We start from the raw sequence: 22,833 nt of genomic DNA on the forward strand, positions 1-22,833 counted from the left end.
TTTTCTCCATGTGAGGGAGGGGAGGGCTTGTTTCAGCTTTGTTTTTCACTTCTAGGACATTTCATGTCCTTTGCTCTCTGTCTGTGGTTAAATCTTAAGAATTAAGGACACTCAGACGTTCACAATGGCAGAAGTTTGGGTTAGTAACTGTAGGAAGGATACCCTGTGTAACCTGTCAAGAAAATTGTCAAAGCACAGAAATCCAGCAGAGGAGGAACTGTCCAGGAGCTCAGCTCACGTGGCCCTGGTTGGAGGAAGAACTGATTAGGTGCAGGCCTGCAAGTTTGTGTGAAGGGCTACAGGCTGCCAGGCTCGTTTCGGAAGCTTGTGTCCTCAGCTCTTGGTTATTTTATTTGTATATATAAAGCAAAATACCAGTGCATTCCTCAATAGGGGTATATTCATCAACTTTTCAAAATAATTAAGATCTTTAGCTAGGGGAAGCTATGTATGTGCAAATTGTGGGTGTGGGACTTAGAATGGTGGCTTCTGTCTTGTTTGCAGTAGTGAAGGTGGTTTTGGTATTGATGTCATAGCAGGAACAGTAAAAAGGTTAGAAGCATTTAGTAAAATACTTGATTCCCCCCACCTTCACCCATCAGCTTAACTCTTCCTTCCTGTAGAGCTCTTTGCTGTATAAAATTGTTGTGGTCGTACAGATCTGTGGTGGCTTTTAGCGTGATGATGGTGGAGATGATCAATCAATTCATCTGTCCCACTTGACACAAAAGGTGTCTATTCTGTGATGGAGAATAAGCCAGCAGGCTGGAGCTGGAGAAGCCAGGAGGGACTGTGTTGCTGGCAGCATGGTAGAAAAAAAAAACAACACAAAAAACCTACATAGCAGCAATGCTGCTGACTCACACTTTGCAAGCCTGGAACATTCCCCCAAAGGCCAGAGATTGACTTCCTTTCCCTGGTCTGGTCAGAGGACAGTTCACTATATTATTTGCCACCGACTGAAGCCTCTAGATAGTTAGGCACTGCTGCATTTTCACTGACATTTTTTGGAGTGCATTAGCATGGAGCTTGCGAGAAATCATGGGCAATTTATTTTAATACATTGGGTGTCAGTCAGTGCTAAATCACAGAAGCTATTTACATTTGTTTTCTGAGTCATCCTGGTTCTTGCGATAAGGTGATTTTTCAGTGTGTGTGGTTAGTAAACTGGATTCACTTTTTCCTTTTCTTACTTTGCGTGTGTAAATGTTCTTAAAAATGCAAATGCATTCCTTAATTGGCTAAAAGAAGATGAGTCACACTGAAGAAAGTGTCTTTCTTTAGCCTTTTCATCATCAAGGGGGAGAGGTTCGGGAGTGCTAGAGATAGGGATGGCGAGCAGTGGGGGAGAGGTGGCAGGGCTGTGTATGTAAATGTCAGGGCAAAACTCCTGCTGTCGTCCAATCCCCTCGGGAGCCGGTGTCTGCTGTTCCCCAGTCACATCCAGCCACGGGCCTGAGGGCACCCGAGCACTGTGCTGTTCTGCATCATAGCGTGTAGGACTGACAAACGTCGTCATGTGGTGGAAACCTCAGACCTGAGACTGGCTGGGGAGAGCAAGGTATGTGTGGCAGCTCTGGGGACGTGTGTGTGGCACGTCTTCCCCTTCCCCATTCCATTGTTTGGGTTGTGGTTGGAGCCCACAGGCAGTTGCGGAAGAAACCCGCAGCACGTCCCAGTGAAATGTTCCTCAACAAATCACTGACACCTTCGTGGACAGGACAGCACGGTCCGTCACATATGCAGCACAGCAGAGAGGACATGGTGCGAAACCAGCGTCTGCTTTTGGTGCTCGGGAGGGCCCCTGGCTCTGTCCTGCAGCAGGGAGCTCTGCCACCTGCCCCGTGTGGCCTCGCAGCAGCGTTGGGCAGAGTGCCTCCGGTCCCAGCACACTGCTGGCAGCAACGCTCAGGCAATGCCTGCTGCTCTCCTGCAACTCTACTTTGCATCCTCAGTGAACATCAGGAAGAATGCTAGTGTCTGATCATTTCTGTGTTGGTCATTTCCAAGAGAAGGTGGCGTTGGAGTTAATTTGGAGTTCCACGTGGCTAGAATCCTCTCTTGCCAGCATGTTTTTTCCCTGCTATTTATTTCTTTTTTAGATATTTGAGGCAGGCATCAAGGAGAAATTGGATAGCACAGGGCTGCAAGGATTTGGAGGTGGATCATGTTCTGCCTTAGGATGTTGTAGGCCTGGAGACCCTGCTGTCACGTCCAGGAACCGGCACTGCAGCACCTCGCTGTCAGCCCTGAGCACCCAGGGAGCAGCCCCGGTGCTAGCACCAGCTTGCTGTCGTTTCGTCTGAAAGCCAGGATATAAAACCCAGTGCGCAGTCACAGTCCACCTCAAGTGATCTCTCTGGGGTCAGAGCAGGGACAAAGCCAGTGGCATTTAATAATTCAGGACAGACCTACCTGCTTTGGGATGTCTGTCGTCACAGCAGCTGACCTGAAATCTGTTTAAGGGGGGATTTACTCGCATCAATCCCAAACCCTTTGCAGCGTTTCTTAGCGTCACTGCAGTGGCTCGGCTGTTTGCTTGCCTGTAGGGTCTTCCATATTGCCTTAATGCAGCGCAAACCAAGTTCATAAAGACTCGAGATGGCTGATAGCTGTGCTGATAACTGGATGTTACATCAGGGCACGGCTGCAGCTGGAGGTGTGCCAACAAGCCCGTGTGTCCGGGCCCCATCGCAGTGCTGCAGCGGGCTGTAACCCTGGGCAGCTGTGGTGGTGCTTGCCCAGGATTGGGATCTGCTGCCCAGCAAGGACACATGCCCAGCCCCATACGTTTCTTGTGGGGTCTGACTGTTGCTCTTGTGTGTTTCTAAAGAAATTTTAAAATTCTTTAAGAAATTAGAAGCGCAGTTCTTTATTTTGGAGGTAAGCACAATGTAGGTGAAAGTGCTGTATGGTGGGCTCCTTGCTCAGGACACTCCGTAGTGGGGTCAGCACGCTGCTCCTGCACCCTGTGCTCTGCATCTCCACAAGGACAAGGCCGTGGTTGAGTGATCTTGAGCTTAGCAACACGGTAAGACTAAAGGAACATTAGATGCCAAAGAATGACTCAAGACTGCACTGATGGATTTTTTTTTTCTTTCCTATAGTCATGTTAAAATAGAAGTTAGAGCAACAAATTGGGATGCTCAGAAATCTGATGTGTACAACTTTGTGATCTTTACTTGCTCCATAGCCCTCCACATAGAGCAAAGAGGCCTCAGTTTTTGGCAAACCCACCGGGATCCCCAGAGGGTTCCGGCTCTCAGCCCTGGTGCCGTGGGCGCGCTGTCCCCAGCGGTGCCGTTGATGTCCCGCTGGGCAGGAGCTCGGCTCCTCCTTGGGTGTGTGCGCGATGCCTAGGAGGACTGAGTCCTTGGGAAGTTGCCACAAAGTACTCCTGCAATGCAACTAAGCACATGAATAATCATTAAAATAAGAACTGTCGCTATTATTTTTAGAGGTGGCGTTACATAATTAACAAGGAGAAGAGCAGTGTTTGTAACAGCAGCCGTGAGAAATGGACAGAGCTGCTTGCTGCAGCAACGTTTCCTGCAAAATACAGGGAATGCCCTCGAGTATTTTAACGAATGTGCTTATTTCTTAGGTTTGTTGTTTGGTGTCCGTTAGTGAAAACGTCTTTCAGCGAATACTCATGAAAGCAATTATGAAAGGTAAATTCTAGACTCACGTATAAAACTACTAAATGTAGTTTTACAATTGTATCATCTGCAAAAACCTTATACAGTTGTGTGCCTTACACACAAGGAGGAAGCTTGAGCACTTCAGTGATAAATTATGGAACATGAGGGATGGAGACTGTGCTCCATGATACGAGTTAACACGTCCATGTGTCTTGCAAACCAAGAATAACTCACTGAAAGAGTTTTGTGTTCTTGCCCTGTAACTCTGTCTCACCTTGGCTGTATTTTACAGATCTGCCAGTGCTTAAACCCAGCTTGGTGGGGCTTTTGGATTGTTTTCTTTTCCTCTATCATTCCACAGTCATCAGAGTCTCTCCCCAGCCAGCCCTGCTTTAAAGCAGTGCTCGGGTTCCCCATACCAGCTGCTGTCCGAGGGCCTTGGAGGAGGCAGCAGCATCATCCCAAGACAGCTCTGTTGTGCCATGCCTTGGCAGGCAGCGATGAAAGACAAGCAGGGAAAAGGGACTGTGCCAAAAAGATGCATTTTGAGACCTTGGGCACATAATAGGGACAACCCAGATCTGGTGTGGATGTGACTGTTCGTTGCAACCTGGCATGCCTGCCGGCACCAGCCCACAGTGATGCTGAAACTATTTCTGGGAAGGAAGTCAGGGGGAGGTGTCTGCAGCCAGCTGGGATGCTGTGGGTAGGCGCAGGGCAGGGTTTTGCCAAGCACAGCACCAGCACAGTGCTGTCCCTGTTCCCCAAGGGCAGCGTTTGCCCGTGGGTTAGAGGAGTCAGGGCCGACATGAAGTGGTCCTTGCTCCCGTGAGCAGGAGCACCAGCGGTTCAGTCAGGTTTCATCTTTTAAGCAAGGTTTAATCTGCGCAAACGTAAGTATTTGGCAATGGATTCAGCTTTGCAAAATATTTGTAATTTTTCCTTGCAATATACCAGCCTCTAATTGAAAATGAAAAAAAAATAATAAAACAAACAGTGAGACCTAGGGCAAAGGGGTACAGTCAAATCATTGCATTTGTGTCCATGTGTTCACTTGCATCTCTCGGGTGTTTGCATACGTTTACTGAAGCTCTCTCTTACATTATATTAGCCCTCGTAAGAACAGTTTGCCCCATGAAATGCCTTCAGGCAGTATCCAGGTGGGCAGGGGAGATGTCAAACTCTCCTCCATGCTGTCAGCAGAGGAGCGCTGGAGTTAGCAGCAGTTTTATGAGGGGCTATTGGGATAAAGTACTGTGGATAAACTGATTCCTGGAGCAAATCAGCTTCCTTCAGAAACCAAATACGAATTTAGCCTGTACATATGGGTATGTAATCATATAGAATAAAGAGAAGCAGGTATTAAATCTGTGATGTTAAGGGAAAAAAGGAATGTACCTTTCTTCACTTGCCTGAAATTTCACTCTGTTTTACAAACTCAGTCTTTGGGCTGTATTTTTTGGGGCAATCCCAAACCCAAATACAGGCTGGGCAGAGAATGGATTGAGAGCAGCCCTGAGGCTAAGGACCTGGGGGTGCTGGTTGACGAGAAGCAAAACACAAGGCAGCAGTGTGTGCTTGCAGCCCAGAAAGCCAGCCGTGTCCTGGGCTGCACCGACACGGTGTGGGCAGCAGGGGAGGGAGGGCACTGTGCCCCTCTGCTCCGCTCTGATCAGACCCCACCCGGAGCCCTGCACCCAGCTCCGGCTTACAGCTTAACTTGAGGACTTACAACTGAGTGTTTACAAGAACTGAACCCTGAGCATTTCTGTTTCCCACCAAAGCTCCTTGCAGCGCTCACCGGAGGTGAGGAAGCAAAGCAGCACGCCGCTCAGGTGGAGGCCGCAGCGGTCAGCCCCTGCGAGGCACCCTGGCAGCCCTCTGCCTAAGCCCATGGGCTTGAGGAATCCCTACAATAGCAAAAGCCCCTGCCTCGCCCTCTGTGTGAGGGAAGTGCTGTCAGACTCCGAGAGGCTCGCTGGGATGCTCTGTCCCACCGCCCCGCTGCCTCCCCTCTGGCTTTTCCGCTCATCTCTGGCTGCTGACTTGGCTCGGCAGCGCTTTGGTTTCGGGGCGCTGCTGCCTGCAGCAGGAACTGGCGTTGGATCTGAAGCCCTGGGCTGCTTAGCGGAGTTGTCTTTCGCTGATCCATATTCAAAACTCACTGCAGCCTGCCCCCTGCAAGCACCCAGCTGCCAGCAGTTCTTTCTTGGTCCCCTTTCCCCATGCCTGCTGCCGGTTCTCTCCTGGCACAGAGGCTGGGCGCTGCCTTTCTTCTGCAGCACTCCCATGCCTTCCCCGGAGCTGTGCTGCTTTGTCCCAGGCTCCTGCACTTGCGCTTGCGAGTCAGAGGCACAGCTTATCACTGCCGGGCAGGAGCATCTGTCCCAGCTTTGCTTCTTTCGTACTTGTCGGGGAGAATGGGTGAATTTGTAAATGATGGCGTGGAAGGAAAAACTGTGCCCCCTGCACCTGCTCCAGGTTAGAGGGCTCCACGCACCGAGAGCTGCGCTTTGAATGGCACGGCTAGAGCTGGGCTGGGCATGGGGAGAGAGAGCTCTTGGCTGTTTAAATGGACTCGATGGCTATTGTGTGGCTGCCATCTGTCCTCTTCACGCAGCGTGACTTGGTTTTGTTGTTATCTTTACCCGAGTCTTACGAGCTCTCTAAACCACTGGCCAGTCTGCATTCATTGCTGGATAAAGGAGCCGCTGCTTTTCTTCACAGAAAATCATGTCCCTCTGTAATGCTGGTAAATCTGCCTTTCCCCCCCCATGTTTTTGGCATGAGTGACTTACTGCACAAGAAATGGGGTTGATAGCAGGGACCTTACTGCAGCTTTTGCCCTCCTGGTTAATCAGTGCTCTTTAACGGGGTGCTGTGCTCTGAACAGAAAGCAGGAGCTATATAAGCAATAGCCGTAGCATTAGGCAAAAAAGCTGAAATACATGTTATGATTTAATACAATAGCAGGGAAATCAAGGTTTTGAGAAGACAAGGGCTGGACGTGGAAGATGCTCCAGGGAACATGTTGCAAATTTTGCAAGCAGGAGTTGAGAGGATCGAAGGAGCTCGAAGGGGGCTAACAGCACTAAAAGCACGAGGGTAAGTGTGCAGCATAGTGCCGAGACTGGTCTTTGTGCCTGTTGGCATCAAAGTCAGTCTGCTCACCTGCTGTCGAGAGATGGTAGTGATTCATAAGCCTGGCAGCAGTGAGCATGCTGAGGTTCTTCGTGCGTCTGGGCCGGGTCCAGCGCTGGTTACGTGCAGCAGCTGCCCAAGGTCTGCAGCAGCACACGCGTGCGGGAGCAGGCGGGCTGCAGCCGATGTTTCTGTGATGTGTTTTAGCCAGATGTTCTTAGCAGCGGTAACGGAGGCTCCTTTACAGGGCTGCGGACACTGAAGCACCCAAGTGAAGTTCTTCCCGTTGACAAGCTGCCCAAGCCATGACCACTTCAGGGGGTGCAGGGAAGCAGGGGTGTTCTGGGAGGCTTCTGCGGGTGGTTGTGGTCCCCAGAGAGGTCAGCCAGCATGAGTTCGGAGCCCCCCCAGAAGGAAAAGATTATCTTCTGTTTTGGATTCTTGTTAAGCCCAGCTTTTAGTGTGGCTTTGGTGTTGTCAGACACAAGAACAAGCACCTTTATTCCCCCTGCACCAAGCACCCCCCTGCATCGTCGGCGTTCAGGACGGGAGGCGAAAGGACTGCGTGACAGCTGCAGGCTCACTTAAGCAAAAGTACGAAGCAACTAGGAAGCAGATAGGCTGTTGTGAAAGCAAATGTGAGGAATTGTAGCTGGCTAGGCACACTGAATAAAACAGTTTGAGAGTTGTGAAGCTGGTGTGGGGACACTCAGACACAACACGACTGCACGTATGAAAATGTATTCTTAGTTACGAAGCACTCTTCCCTGGTTGTGATTTTTAAGTTCAAAGCAACAAAATGTATCAGTACGTTTAGATGGCAAAAAATGGATTAAAGAAAACATATTCGGGTATAAAAGATTCTGGATGCCTGTGGAAATGGGCACTTGGGGTTTTGCTGTGCCTGCGCTGCGTTGCCCTGGCTGCGGTTTGTCCAGCAGCAGTTGTGTGTTTGCTGACTCGTCTGGGTTGTCCTGCCTTTCTGGTTGTTCCCTCTTCTGGGGTTTCAGGTCTGGTTTTGTCTTTTTAGGCTTCAATCGTGTATCTGGTGATTCTTTGCAAGCCCTGGTTTTCATCCTGCTTCCTTGGTATCAGCTGCAGTGTCTGTGAGGGGAGAAAGAGGAGGATGGGGATGAAGGAGCAATTCATGAAGTTTAAGCAGCTCACGTGATGGGGCAGCTCTGCAGTGCTTCATGGAAAGAGTGTTCTGGGATGCTCTTGCAGAAAATTGCTTGCATGAAGGCAGTTCTCTCCCAGATCTATTATTGATTGCTCTGCAACTTCGGACAAGTCATTTAATTCCCGGCCTCGCAGCTGACTGCATTACTTGGTTTCTTGCCTAAAAAATGTGAAAAAATGAAAAACCTTCCCATATCTGGATGCTGTGAGGTAGATACTGAAGACACATGTATTTATATAGTTATCTAAAGCCCGTGCGTGCCCTATATCGGCTTGAAGCTAGGGTGACCAGGTCAGTCCCTTGCTGAGATGGGACCTGGATCTCACAGAAGGGTCGCAGCCCTCCTGGGGGACAGGCAGGTTGCAGGCAGGGCTGTGCGAATGTGCTGTCGGTGGGCAAACACAAAGAGCTGGGAGATGGTGCTTTGTGGAGCAAGCAAAGCACTGCGGCCTGTAGTGTGGCACCTGCTGCTTGTGGCAATGCAGGGGCAAAGCTAAAGGAGAGGGTTTGGGGGATTTTAGGTGTGTGTGTGCACGTACCTAAAAATCCCGAAGCCTCGACATTCCTGTCCAGAAGCATGACCCCAGTGTGACTATGCTGGGATGTTTGCTGTAATGCTGTGAGTGGCTTTCCCTAAGTGGCTATGGACAAATGTGCGTTTTCCTTTCTTTATTATGGTCTTAAACTCTGAAGTTAGCTTCATTCAGGACCATGCCCCTCCTCTTCTTTTCAGTCTGTCTCTTAGGTGCTTAAAGGTCCTGATGTCGCGTGGTGCCTCGTTTGGTAAAAGCACTCTGCAAAGAGTGCTCTCAGAGAGATGTGCAGGGAGAGCTCTCACTGCTGAGGAGAGGGGCAGGGGCTGGGGCTGACGTACTCAGGGACAAATGCTCGGCCCCTACAATAGCCTCTGTGCACGAGTCTCTTCCAGTGGCAGCCATCCTTGTGCCTGGCATCGCCTTGTGAGGGATTTCTCGCCTCCTCGAGCCCCCTTTCACTGCTAAGGGAAGGTAAGGCACCCCACCTGCACGCCAGGGAGCAAGGTGCAGGGCACGGCAGCTTGCACACCGTGCAGAGCCACTTACGCCAGGTGGAGCTACAACGGTGTGACCTGCCTGGCTCAGGTTAGCGCTTCACCTCCGCTGCAGTCGGTCTGGTTCTGAAAAAAGTTGTAAACATGCGGTTTTTAGCAGGTGACCTGTGAGATAAAGATGGGGAAACTTAATTGAAATTGTCACTGCGGAGCCTCTTGCCAGAGGCTATCGTTATGCTGAAAAGTGACATTAATGAATTTGGCAGAATGGGACAAATTATTGTTAAATATTAACTACTGACATTCACCTTGTAGTTATTCACTCATGTTGAGCTGCTAGAGCTTTGGCTTGCTTTGGTTCCCACATTGCCCTTTCTTCTATGATGCTTATGGCTGCTAGCAATACACTTCTAATGCAGCCCTTAAACCTGAAAAGCCCTAAGCCATGTCCCAGTTTTGCTCATGGCGTCTGTTTCTTGGTTGATCTTTAGTAAATTGGTGTAATGACATCCCATACGTTGCCGGTCAAGGTGTAGTTGTGGTGTGAATGTGGAGGTGTTCAGATATGCGCTGTGTTTATACCAGTGGAGATGTTTTAATTCCCATCTACATGGCTTTAATTTATATGTAATGTTCAGTATTTGTGGTGACCGTAACAGGCAGTCATTGTGATGGACTTAGCTGAACATTTAAAGGTGAGGACAGTGTGGGACAAATATCGAAAAGGCTGTCGGAGTTCGATTTCTTCAGGGTGGTTTAATAACAGCACGCGCGGCTGTGTGGGCACAACCTTAAAAATTAAACTCACGTTGAAATGCTTTCATTTCCATATTCAAACAGATTTGTGTGGTTTTATTGACTGGTTGCAAACAGCACATTAAAGCATATGCCATCAAAATTAGGGCAGTGTTTCCTACAGCGTAGTTCTTTACTGCATGTTATTTACTCTTTCTGTCTACGGAAATCCCAGTGGCAGAAGTCCCTACATATGTTCTCCATAAACCCACCGAGGATGTGTATTTCATACAGAATGGGGCTCATTAACAATGTGAACACGGAGCAGACTTGGGAGATGGCTTTTAGCTTCCTTGTACACATTTCAGGATTTCAGATCACGTAAGAAATGATTGGTCCCCATCTGGGCACCTTTGCAGCTGGTGGAGCGTGGTGGAAGTTGGATGCAAGAAAAATTATTTTCTGTTGGTTGTTTTTGTTAATAATCAGCAGTAAAACAACTTTCAGTGGGTGAGCTTTTTGGCTCAGTTATAATCAATAAACTCTTTCCTTTGGGATGGGCTTGGATGGGTAAAAAGGTAATGAACACGTGGTGCTCAGCAGGGCTGTCGTGGGGCTGGGACTGGATTCCCTTCTTAGTGCAGATGATAAAAGAGCTTCTGCAAGACCTTTTCTGTGGGCAGCAAGATTAGGGTGGATTATTTTAACCATCACCTAATTTAACCGCTACCTAATTTTTCTTAGGAATAAGATAGAAGTAAGTAATTCACAACGCAGTTTATCGAGAAGACCACGTCCTCTCTTCCAGCCTCTTGAGCACCCATTGGTCTCTCGGCATGGGAAGAGCCACGTGCAGTAGTGTTCGTTCATCGACTGTTAATCAACAGCTGAAGATGGCTGGAGCAAATCTATCACAAGTACACACACATACAAAGAATCACTTTGAATTTAGTAGTAATATTTTCTTGCTTTAAGCAGTTACCTTTACACCAGGTGTGTGCTCAGTCTTTACGTCAGCATCTCTTTGGTTTGGTTTCCCTGGAGTGCTGTTTGCGCCGATGGACGAAATCCTCTCCCCCCGTTGTCACTTGTGGCACTGTGGATGAAGTATGCTCTCGCTTACCTACATACAAATTAAAAATACCCTGGCTCATTCACAGAGCGAGCCCCTGCGATGCAGGGATACAGCAAAATTAAGGTTGTATCCAGTAATTCCTGCTGCGTAAGGGCTGGTCTCACCTTGCCGTGTAGTTGTCAAGCAGAGCTGTGCGGCAGGAGGATGCCACCCAGTTACGGCATCGATTATTTATCTTCAGCCTTGTGGCACCGAGCCCATGTACGGAGTTACAGGAGATTCACTTCTGGGTGGAACCTGGTGTTGGCTTACTTTCTCTTGGGCCATGGGACGGAAGGCTGTAGTTTCCCTCAGGTAATTTAGGGCTGATGCCTTTGCCTCTGCCCTGACAGAGGCAGAGCAGGGGCACAAAGCCCACAGCTGTCGGTAAGGAGAGCAAAACACGGCTTGCGCAAAGCGTGCTCGGCCAAGAGGCAATTCATTCTGAAAACTGTTTTAATTGTTTTGGAGTAATTTGGGGTGAGCTACTTCACATGGCATATGTTTTCTGGGAACCTGGCCAGCTCAGCAACAAGAGGCCACCAGAACATTGGCACCAACCATGTGGACGCGGGGGCCTTGAAGGAACGGGGAGCTTCATAAAGGCAGATCCCATCCGAATAACCTCTCGGGGGCTCAGGACGGATGCCCCCTGGCTCCCAGGAGCGCTGGGGGTTCAGCTGCCATGACTGGGGGTTGTACTAGCATCAGGCTTTGAGGTCTGCCTGAACTAGCTGCTCGGCCATACGGTCTGGAGCTGTTCCACTTAGGTCAGTGGCACAACTTATTGGGTCAAGCCAGCTGGGAATACCCCTCTTTCAGCTGCCCAGCAGCAATAGGTGAACTTGAACTCCTTCCTTGCCTCCGTTTTGGCTGGGGGCACCTTTTTCTGACCGCTCTGCAGCCAGAGGGTGCCCTCGTGCACCTGAGAGGAGAAGAGCGGGGCTTCCCCACAAGAGGAAGGAGGGGCCAGACAGCTCCCTGCCCCTCCATTGCTCAGGTCCTGCTTTGGTGCATTTCCCCAACTCACACAAAACCCAGAGAAATCTGCTTCTTAATGCCAGAGAATAAGCAGCAGTGGGATTTCTTCATTTGCATGCAAAACACCGTGTCTCCTAATCATCTCCAACAGCCGTGAAAGCTCCTTCCAGAGAGATGCCACAAAAGGTCACACGTTTTCCTTTGAATGATGAGCAGTGCTTTTAAAGGAGCTTAAGATAAACTTCAGCCTATGCCCATATGATGTGTTTACTGCAGGCAGAGGCTGCAGCCCTTGGCTGAGCAGGGGTGGGGATGCTGTCCTCAGAGCTCAGACGGAAAGTCAGAAGCTGCCCGCACTGCCCTGCTGGGCTGTAGAGCCCGGCTGTGATTTCAGGGAAGGCATTTCATCTTCCTTGGCATCAATTCACAGTCTTTTAAAAATAAAAAAGGGCACAATGCAGTGCATTTTTATTTTTTTTTAGAACTATTTTCCTTGAAATTGAATCCACAGATAGCCTTAAGAAATGAGAGGCAGGGAAGAGGAGATAGAACGACAGCTGGGGAATAGGAGGCAGGTTATGGAAGACCAGAGGCAGATAACGTTGCTGTGGTATTACTTCCTAGGAACATAGCCCATGCTGATGCTGAATTACATTTTTTTTTTTACAGAGAGCCTCTGCGTCATAAATACAAGTACATGGCAATAACCACGTTTTCTTTTTCTGTGTTCTGTCTGTGTATTGGGTTATAAACTCTTCAAGGACCAGCGCCTCTTCTCAGTGCCTACAGTGACAGGTCCCACTCAGCCAAAACCCTCGTGTGTTATGGATGCGCTCAGCACCTACGCCTATTGCACAGCACCACGGCCACTGGCAGCTCCTCCCAGCCGAGGAGGATTTTGATGCATCGCTCACTTGGCTTGTGCTCTGCTAGCTCAGAGGTTTGTTCCCAGCAGAGCTCGCTGCCTGACGGATGCTCAGCCAGGAGCAGCCCCCAAACTTTGGGCCAAGGACTGCAAGTGTTGCCCCGTCCTCTTGTATGTGATGGGATGAGCAGAAAATGAGGACAAAATCAGGCTTTTACCCATGGCATCATGCTGTATCCCTAAGCAGAGTGGTTCATCCCCTTCTTTTAAGGAGATCCAGTATCTCTCTACCTTTATGGAAAAAGGTTTTGAGCTATAAGGGTTGGTTTTTTTAAATTATATCCTCAAAATAGAAAGTATAAATTTTGTTAGCAAAACATCTGTGTCAGCGCAGAAATGGAGGTTCTCCTTGCTGTGTTGTGTTTTTTTTTTTTTTGCTGCTATACGCAAATGTTTTTAAACCAAAAACGTGCTTTCTATTGCTTCATAACATCGTCTGTGAATCCATTTCCAAATGTGTGAATTGAAAGTGGATCAGGAATTAAAAAAAAAAAAAAAGTATCTGGTGAGTGGGCAGAACTGCTGCTCTCTGGATAACCGCCTTTCCTTTAGGACTTTCCATACTACACATGACTCACTTGGCATCAGGTTTAAATCGTGCTGAAGTACCTGAAATACCCTGCTGCAGGAGGCTGCAGCCCTTGGGGTCAAATGGATCGGTAATACTTGGGTTTTCAGTTATTTTCTTTAGTCTCATTGCAGGTATTTATAGAACAGAGCGGTGTTTTAAGGAAGCTATTATGCACTTCTGAGCAATGAGTTTCTATTTTGAATTTTCCCCAAGACTTATGTGGGGGTTCAAAAAAAAAAAAAAAGAGGCTTGCTAGATAAAGTACGAAAAAACTTGGTTTTGAAGTTGCTCAAACAAGTATTTGGTGGTAATGGCTTTGCTGTGACCCACGAAGTCCATCATCTTAAGGTCGAAGCACTATTTTTGGCTCGTTCTGTCTTGATAAGAGTGTTGAAATCAGCGTTGCCTTTTGTTGGAAAAAGCGTGGCGCTGCGAGCCACCGGAGCAGCCCAGTACTTACGTAGTCCCGGGCAAGTGAAGTGCAGCTTTCAGCCCCAGATCATTTCCTGAGATTTGGTCAGCTTAGGAAAAAGCACTGTTATTTGAATGCATTTCAATACAATCAGAAGCATGTGGCGCTGAGAGAATAATAACTTTCTTTACAGGGATTTGGTTTCGAGAGGTTCGAAATCTGTATTTACCCTGTTTTTCTTGTTGGCTCGCCACTCACTAAGTGTTTTCAGAAGCACCACACAGGTCTTTTTGAGGGAGGAAATGGGGCAACTAATGCTTTCTGCTGTGTCGTGCCATGGTTTCTCATCTCAGCACTGCCTCATAATTCCCCGAATAAAGGGAATTATCAGATGGGGTGATAGAAAATAGAGCCGAGGAACAGGGGTCTCATCCCAGCTGAGCAGACGGCTGTCAAAGAGGAGGTGGTGCTGCTTGCTGGTGGAAAGGAAGCCACAGGAAGTTTTCCCAAGACTGCAGAACCTCAACACGGCTTCTGGCTTGTAACAGAGGTAGTTACTCGTTAGCTTCATTTTTTAATGAAGTGAGAAAGCTGTGCACCAATTCCTTGTGAAACCACAAGATAGTGGTCTCCTGCTTCTGGCAGCTTCTGGTCATTTTAAACACTGCGAAAGATGTAGTTTTCTCAGTAAAGTCAACAAAATTGTCTGAAATGAGTGCTCAGAAGAAAAACATTCATGTTTTTACTAAATCCCTTAACTTTAATAAGGACACACAAGTGTGTATCCTTTATGGGAAGGCTGGCCTCAGCTTGACCTCAGCTAGCCATCTGGATCCCTATTTCCTACTAACATATAGCCCGCTGAATTTGGCTTTTATGACTTATAGCTTAAACTGTTAAATACAGAACATTTGGTTTCACAGGAACCAGAGAATTTTCAAATAAACAACTGGCTGGGATATATACATGACATGAGAGAGTCCTCAGCTAAAAGCCTTGTGTTCCTGCAAGGCTCACGGGCTCGGGGTGCGGGGTGTGCACCCAAGCTGGGCTCCAGCTGCTGCAGGAGCCGAGAGGTCCCCGCAGCGTGCACTGAAGATGCTGCAAGGTCAGCCTGCTTACCAGCACGTGGTAAGTGTTTCTTTAGAATTGAGAGAATCGTCAAATTTTAAAAAACCAACATGTTTTGGTCATGGTCAAGTGGGTAGCAGCAAGCTTGTCGTTAGCTTTATTTATGGGCACGTTGTTTCGTTCTGCCCCTGCTGCCCACGTCCTGAACAGAAAGCCCTGGAAACGAAGCAGGATCTCTGACGAGCCCCGGCAGACAGGCGGAGTGGATTAATGACAGGATGCACTCCCGAGTGCCCACGAACCTTAAACACAGCTGGGAAGCGCAATCGCTGCTCCCATCTGCAAGGCTGGCCCTTTGTGCCGCATGTCGCGGAGATGGCAACGTCCGCTGCCGGGGCCTTGGGTCCTTGGCAGGAGGCTCGGGGGGGTGGGTGAGCAGGGCAGGGGGTGTTGGTGGGCACCGAGATTTCCTACTGTCTTAACTCTCTGGGGACAATGTGATTGTGGCACTTAAAACCTCCTTTAAGCGTCACTGAATCCTCCACAGACTGGCATTTCTTTCCACATGCCTTGTGCTGGGCAAATAATGTTTCTCTTTGCTGCTCTTCGGAGTTTAGCAAGGAGGAGGGCAGTCACGGGCAGGCAGGGGAATGAGGGAGAACAGGAGGAGGCAGAGAAGCAGGGTACGGATGTGCTGGTGCCCCCACCCGTGTCAGCACAGTGGTTCCAGGCCAAACGTGTGGCTGCTGTGAGCTCTGTTTCACGGTGGGAGCATCTCTTCCTGGTGGTCCTGGCATCACTTTCTCTCTGGTGAGGAGCATTATTCATTTATTGAAGTCAGCAGCAGGTCGCTAGTTTTCCTGCAGAGCAGGACCCAGCTGCGTGTGCAGAAGAGTTTCGGTGCAGGTGCAGTTGTTTCAGCGGTGCAGAGCCAGCGCAGGCCCTGGGCTGGGAGAGACAGCCTGCTTTTATCAGCACTCACGCTGGTCAAGCAGAAAATAAGGCGATGCTGCATCTCACACCTGGGGATTGATGGCATCTGAGTGAGATGGAGCTGAATTTTATCCAAGATTGTTACCTCTGGTTCCTCTGAGTGCTGCCCTGGCAGGAGAGGGAAGCTTGCACCCACCAAGCTTCAAGTCCAGTCTGGTGAAGTCTCTTCGTGGCCCCTCAGAGGCTTCCTTGACATTTCTGCAGCTGAAGGAGGGAGCTGCACGCTGGGCTGTCCCACTTACCATCTCCTGAGCTGCTGTGACATGGCCTTGTTGGGCTGCTGGCAGCTCGTGGAGGCTGTGCCTGTGGGGTGGGAGCCCACGGGCGTCTCTGGGGGCAGCGACAGTAGGGGACGTGCCTAAAGCCCCAGCAAAACAAGTAAAAGCTCCCAGTTGTCGACTACCGAAAGACTTTGCTTTCCTCAGTTCCCCTTCACCCTGTGACAGGTGACTTGTGCATTCCAGCTTGCTGGTGGAGATAAGCAGTTTAGGGGTGGTTTAAAAGGTGAAAGGCTTAAAGCCTCCGGGCTCCGCGGATGTGGAAGCGCGTGTGCTGCTGGGATGCACGGAAAGGGGGACAGGCAGATACGAGCATTAGCAAGGCGACATGGCTCCTTCCAAAAGTGCCAGGAAAAACAAACTTCCTTCATATATCATGGGACGCAATCAGTGACTAGCTAAGGTGCTTTGAAATGGGGAGAAGGGAGAAGCAGAAATCCAAGTTCTCACAGTGGGGTTGTCTGACTTTGTCATCACAATCCTCTTCTGCAGCTAAATTGGCACCCTTACGTTGTGTAATACCCTACTGATGGGAAAAGCAAACCCAACCCAAGCCAAAAAAAAATGACATTTTTGTGTCTTACTTGACATTTCCATCACACCTCTGAAGTACTGTTGACTTCTAAGATGTACTGTGAAATTTTTCTGCCTGCCTACTAGAACACAGGGAAATCTGCAGGATGGATAAAAGCAGCGTGTTAGGAGAGGATCCTCAGGCAGGAGGATGGAGCCAAGCTGGTGCAGTACCTCTTGCTGTCTGCCCACTCTTACATCCTCCTTTATTTCCCAGTTGCAGAAAGACCCCTTGCTGCCTGCTTAAGAGCCACAGAAATGGGGAAGACTCCTGAGCTGTGCAAGGCAGTGGCTGCAGCTGCCTTGCCCACCCCAGCTGCGGTTCCCCGGTAGGACGGGACTCCACGACTTGCTCTCCGTGCTGCTGGGTGGAAGCACGGCCCTGGAGCATCGCTGGAGGCAGCAGGGGCCTGCCCTGCGGTTGGGCTGGGCTGTGGAGCTCCTGCCTGCTCTGGGCAGTGCAGCTTCCAGCTTCGCTAAGGGCTTTACGGAAGCTGGAAGTGGCTCTGCCCAGCCACCGGTCTTTTCTCAGGGCGATGCTGTGTCCCGGCTCCTCAGCCCTCTTCTTCCCACGCCTCCCCCCAAATTAGCGCGATAGCTAAGGGAGAGAGAGACTCCTGTGCAGTTGGTTTGCAACAGCTTGGCTGTCACGGCTTTTGTCAGTGCATGAAAGGCAGGGGCTGAGTTTCTGTGCCGATGGTGTCTGTCACCCATGACTGAGACAGAAAGCCCTCTGCAGTCTTGACACATCCTGGCTTGCTTCACTGCAAGCACTCTGCTTAGGAACAGCCTCATTTCAACACATGCTTTTGGTTTTGCAGTCGTGAGCTTACTGCAGGCCGTGGGCTTGGTTTTGGAAAGTGCTGTTAGTCTAAGGACAGATTAAATGCAGTGCTTAATAAGGTGCATGCGGTACCATACGCTCTTCTAAAGTCTGAACTAAAATGACTCTAGCAAACAGTCCTTGTCCAGCAAGGATGCTAGTGAGCTTTTCCTCTCCAGCCTATGAAGGATCTTGTGTCTATGCTACAGTTTAACGTCTGTCTGAAATAGCTGAGGTTTCTTGAAGCTCATGGCAAAAGATGCGGGACGTTGCTATGCCAGCACCTCTCAGCAGTGAGTTTTATGGTGCCCTTCTCCTGGAGGCAGCCAGCTAGAGCCGTGGCTGCAGGCACATCTGGGAGCAACACATCGCAGGCGGGGGGAGCTCAGAGCGACCGGGGCTCTTCCCGCTTTGCTGACGAGCTGAGAAAAAAATAGGCCAACGACTTGTTTTACAAGTCTCTTAAGCTATCGTAAGAATTTATAGAGTTCATTATACGATAAATTATAGATATAAAATAGCAGGTGGCACATCTTTCAAGCAGTATGCATGAAAATTCATCTCGGCAAGATCAGGGAAACAGCCCCCAGACCTGCCTTCACTGAGCAGCCACAAAGGAAGTGAGTTGTAGTTAAGAGAAACGCAGTGTTACCGACAGGCCTATGCCAGCGAACGGCAAAATGCCTCTGTGGTAATTGCCATCAGAACAATTTCTTTCCTGCTAGTTATAAAATCAGCTGTGCTGTTAGAGACACCGTTTGTAAAACCCAGACACTGTATGTTTTCATTAAAGGTAGCGGCTGTCTCCATCTCCCAGGCTCCTGAAGCACAACCCCTTTGGGGTCCTAGCTGGGCTGCTGCATGCAAGCTGTGAAAATATTGATGTGCTCGTTTTATCCTTTGCCTTCCTTGTCCTTTGCTGGTTCCTTTCTTTATTCCTCACTGGCAGCCACTGGCGCAGCCAAGTTACTTCTGTGCCAAGAGGATGAGGAAAGTCTTTCCTCCCAAGCCAACTGTGCTGACACCGCTAACCTTGATTTCCATAAATGATTGAACAGTGTTCTGTCGGCAGCTTAGTTCAGGCTCTGCCTACCCGAGATGCTTGGGTGCTGAGAGAGCTTTCAGTCTTCCCCATTTCTGCCTCCTGGTCAGGTTTGGTTCTGGCCACGTCCTCCTTCATGGCTGTGAGCTAGCAGTAGCAGTTCCGGGATGCTTATTCCCCATAAAAAGACTTTTCCCAAGTTATAGGGGATTTTTACATTTATTTTAACCCACTGAAAATTGTGATTGTGTATTAGTATAGTGGGAAGGGGATTTCTCTGGTCAGCAGACAAGCAGCGCTGCTTAAGCGGTGGGAATTAAGACGTGTTAAGAGTATTCCAGTCATTTGTAACTCAGAGGCAATTTAATAGCGTTTAGAATAAACAAATTTGTGGTGGCATGATCAGCAGTGCTTGTTTTTGCAGCCAGATAGAAAGGGAACACTTCCTAACAGGACAGCTAAGCCAGCTTTCAGAGGTCGGGATCTTTGGCAAGGGAGAGGAGAATTCAGACCAAGCTCTACGGCAAGCCTGCGGCGAAGGTTTCGGTGTGGATTTTCCTCCAGGATTTTCCTCTATCTGGACAACACCGGGCTCTCAATGTGCAGGTTCAGGTCCCCTCTCTGCTTTTAAGTCTCTGCTGCTGAAGGGAAGGGATGGAAAGGAGGAGGAGAGTGCTCTGGAAGGAGAAAGCTACTCGGAAAACACTTTGGTGCTAATGGATCGGATCCATTTGCAGCCTTCCTGTTTGCAGACTGCCGTGTGTAATGCGTTGTTGGGCAAAACACTAAATGCTTCCAAGTAATTGGTGGCAATTTCAGCTTTATCATTGCTTTCATGCCGCTCCGGGGGAATGCGTAGCAGAAGACAAGCTCCCAGACCCACGAGTTAATAGTCTTCTAAGTGCCATTGTGCAGGCAGCGGGGTGAAGCTAATGGCTACCAGAGGCGGGCCCTAGGGTACAGGGGCTGATCCCAGATCGACAGCGCTATCGGGGGGCGGTGGAACAGCCTGGGAAAAGTATGCCCGTAGTCCTTGTAATTCTAATCACAGCAACTGCCTGAGGGGTCGTGCAGGTCTTCGGAAAACACCCCAAAACTGAAAGGAAAAGGAAGAGAAACAGCTGCTGTAGAAGACAGGTGCTTTTTTCTATGGAATACGATGTATGAATCTATCAAAGGAGTTGGTTTTGAACGATTAGGAGGAGGAGAAGCAGGAGAAGGAAGAAGAGCTTTCCTTACCCACCGTGCTGCCTGGGCAAGTGAAAACGTTTGGGGTGAAAAGCAGCTCGTCTGTTCTGTGCCGTGTCCCCTGGGAAAGGGGACGCTCAGAGCAGCGAGGCGCCATCCCCTGCGGCCCCGGCGCCGCGGCACCGACGGGCGGTGTCTGCCTTCATCAGAGCACAAAACAGCTGCAAAGACTGCCAGTTTCACTGAACTCCTCTCTGGGACAGGTTCTTCGGGGATTTCTGCCTGAAGCAAGAGGGACAAGGGGGAAAAAAAAAAAAAGAAAAAAAAATGTTTTCTAATGCATTCTGCACTGTGATGGCTAGAAGATGCTTATAGGAAGTGGAAGACCCCATTCAAGCCTGTGCTGCCAGATTCTGACCAGACACTTAAACGTTACCTTCTTGCTTTCTAGATAAATACCCCAAATCTGGAGCTGTTGGCTCCTCTGTGGGTGGGGGTCTCGTGTTTTCTGAGAAATCTCTGAATGTCCTCTTTTCTTCCCTGTCAGGAAGAGGTAGGAATGCCGCTTACAGCCTGTCCCCAGCAAATTCCTGGGACAGCAAAACTGCTTCCCCCTTCTGGCATGCTGTATTTTGATTGTCTGGTATTTTTGGTATTCAGCTGCAGGCTAAGATCGCATTTATTATGGTAGACCTTTAGCAGAGAGATGATTGGGGTTTCAGTGCAAGCCACCAGAGTGTATGTTCAATGATAACAGACAATGTAAAAGTACAGAGCTCGATCTTTCTGTTTTAAATTCCCTAAAATGCCACCTAGGCAGCTGGGATGCGTGTTGCAGGTGCATCCACCCTTCAGTTCGTGTTGAATGCTGCTCTCTCCCGTGTTTAGCCCTCCCAGGAGAGGCGTTTCCACCTCCTCGGGCTCTGCCTGCGTGGCGCGATTCCGCACCGCTGACACATCGGAGGGCTGCTGGGACGCTGAGTGCTGAACGCTCAGCTGCCGAGAGTATCCATCTTTCTGCTGAGCCAGAGCAAGTTTAATTAGCTTATTTACCATTCCTCTTCATCCAGCGACTGGGCAGAACTGATGCTGGCTGGGGCTGCGTTCCCACACAGCTCAGCTCATGTAACTGATGACTGCGTGTGAGCGAACAGTGTGCGCCGCTGGCAGCTGCTCCAGGACAGCGCAGCAGTCACTCCCCGTTTGTTTGCTGTCAGAAGTGTCTGCAGCCCTCCCCTTTGAGGCAGCAAAACCTTTCAGTTCTTGCTGAGCATTGCCTGGGCAAACCGGTGAAAAGCCGTGGTAAGCACGGCCCCACGCTGGCGTGGGAGATGTACTCTGCATGAAAAGAATGACTCAAATTAAAATCAGCCAAGTTAAAAGCAAATGGGAGGCAGCCTTAAGCACAGGTGATCATACCAGCTGTCCCCATCAGGCACCTTTGAGGATACTCAAAGGGGACACGTGGTGAAGAGGCACCTTGCTCCCTGACTGGCATCTGTCCACTGGCATCCCCAGCTGCTCTGAAATGGCACACTGGGGACTCGCTGGGGGGCTGTTTCAGGGGATTTCATCATCAGGAGGTGCAAAGTGGAGGGAAGGCAGTGCTGGGGGGCATGCAGAGGACAACGCGGAGCCAAGCACTTGAACTTGTTGTCCCCAGATGGCTATGGAGCTGTGGGAGTGTGCAGCACAAGAGCTTTAGGCGTGAGCTGCAGCACTTATGGGCCAAGGCAGATAAAAGGCAGTGGAGAGCACTGCTCTCGGGCTGGCAGGGAACAGACTCCAGGGTCTTCTTCCATTCAGTGAGCTCCTCCAGCTCTTCTTCCATTACTTTGTGGGCATCTTTGCAAGCACCTTCCTAGTTCCTGTTTGCAGCCCTCCGGCGGCAGGGCTGCGTGTGGAGCAGCCCGGCCAGACCTCAAGTGGAGGTGCTTTGGCCAGGAGTGTGTCGTGCTCCATTTGCCATCCCTGCTGCGGGGATTTTTGGGGCCATCACCAGCTGGCTGTCCTTAGGGCAGGCCTAGGGATTAAGGAGCCCCTTGGTGGTCCCAGAGCAGGCTGGACACAAGAGGGGATCTGGGTTATTGTGTCTCAAGTGAGCCTTGAGAAAGAAAGCTGGGAGAAAGTCTTGGATGTAGGTGTCTGTGTATGTACTATCCTATAGTCCTTGCAGTATTGAGTTAATGCTAAACTAACTGAATAGCGACTAAATAGCATGTATCTCTCTCTATTTCTTCATAGGAACAGAGAGTTTTCCTTGTTTAACAACCAGACGCAGCATCCTGTCATCCGCTTGAACAGGTATGACCTTTTTCCTTGTTAGCTATTTTCGCATGGAGGCTGCTTCACCAGGCCAGGGAGGCTTGAGAAAAGAGCAAGAAGAAAACTTCTGTAACTCCTGGAACAATTGGTTTTTCTGGGGTTAGTTCCCACTTTTGTAATCCTCCTTGTTTTTTATTTTAAAAGCCTTTTATGTCTGATGGGAGCCACCAGGCCCCTTGTCTACTCAATTGTCTCCCTGCTTCTGGTTTAGCAAGAACCACCTTACAGCTCAGGGTGGAAAGAGTTAAGATGGTGTTGGTGCTAAAGGAGGGCATCTGAGAGAGGTGACGGTGTTGCTGCTACGGGAATGGATTTCATTTAAAAGACTTCCTACGAAGCGTAAGGGAGAAATGCAGTAGGGCAGAGCGAATAGGGTGCCAAAGTGACCGGGTTTCTGCTGCTATAACTACTCTTGAGCAGGTAGGGTGAAATATTGCTGTTCTTCTGGTTGTGCTCACCCTGGCCTTGCAGTACGAGCAAAACAAGGCTTTCAGGAAGATGAAGGGGATGCCGGTAGTAAAGTGACAGATGTAAGGCGTACTGGGAGGGTGGGCAGCTTCCCAGGGTCTCCTGTCAGCTCAGCAAGCTGGAGACGGTTCACGCTCTGCATCCTTGGAGGAGTGTGGAAACAAACGTTTTCTTCAGCTGGTAAAGCTACCTCCTCTGTGTTCCTTCTGTGAGATTGTATTTCGAGGGGAAGGGAGTAACAATTAATAATGGGTGATATTCATGAGCCAGTGGGCAGGCCATTCAGGGCTTTGTTTTACTGAAATTCTGCAAGCTGCCATTTTTTGATGTTGGAAAAGCATG

The 22,833-nt window shown here is 49.5% G+C and overlaps 1 protein-coding gene across 37 annotated transcripts in view; it reads left to right on the forward strand.

Moving 5' to 3' along the window:
- Positions 1–22,833, forward strand: part of MAP2 (microtubule associated protein 2) — a 197,919-nt gene that overhangs the window by 85,509 nt on the left and 89,577 nt on the right. For 33 of the 37 annotated variants that reach the window (XM_080598970.1, XM_080598963.1, XM_080598988.1 and 30 more), the window contains one exon: positions 21,943–22,002. The exons of the other annotated variants lie outside the window; for them this stretch is intronic. The gene's annotated coding sequence lies outside the window, so the exon portion shown is untranslated. The remainder of the gene's footprint in view (positions 1–21,942; positions 22,003–22,833) is intronic. 37 annotated transcript variants of the gene reach the window in all.

The sequence above is a fragment of the Anser brachyrhynchus genome (genome assembly GCF_964034855.1).
Source record: "Anser brachyrhynchus genome assembly, chromosome: 7".
NCBI classification, from domain to species: domain Eukaryota; kingdom Metazoa; phylum Chordata; class Aves; order Anseriformes; family Anatidae; genus Anser; species Anser brachyrhynchus.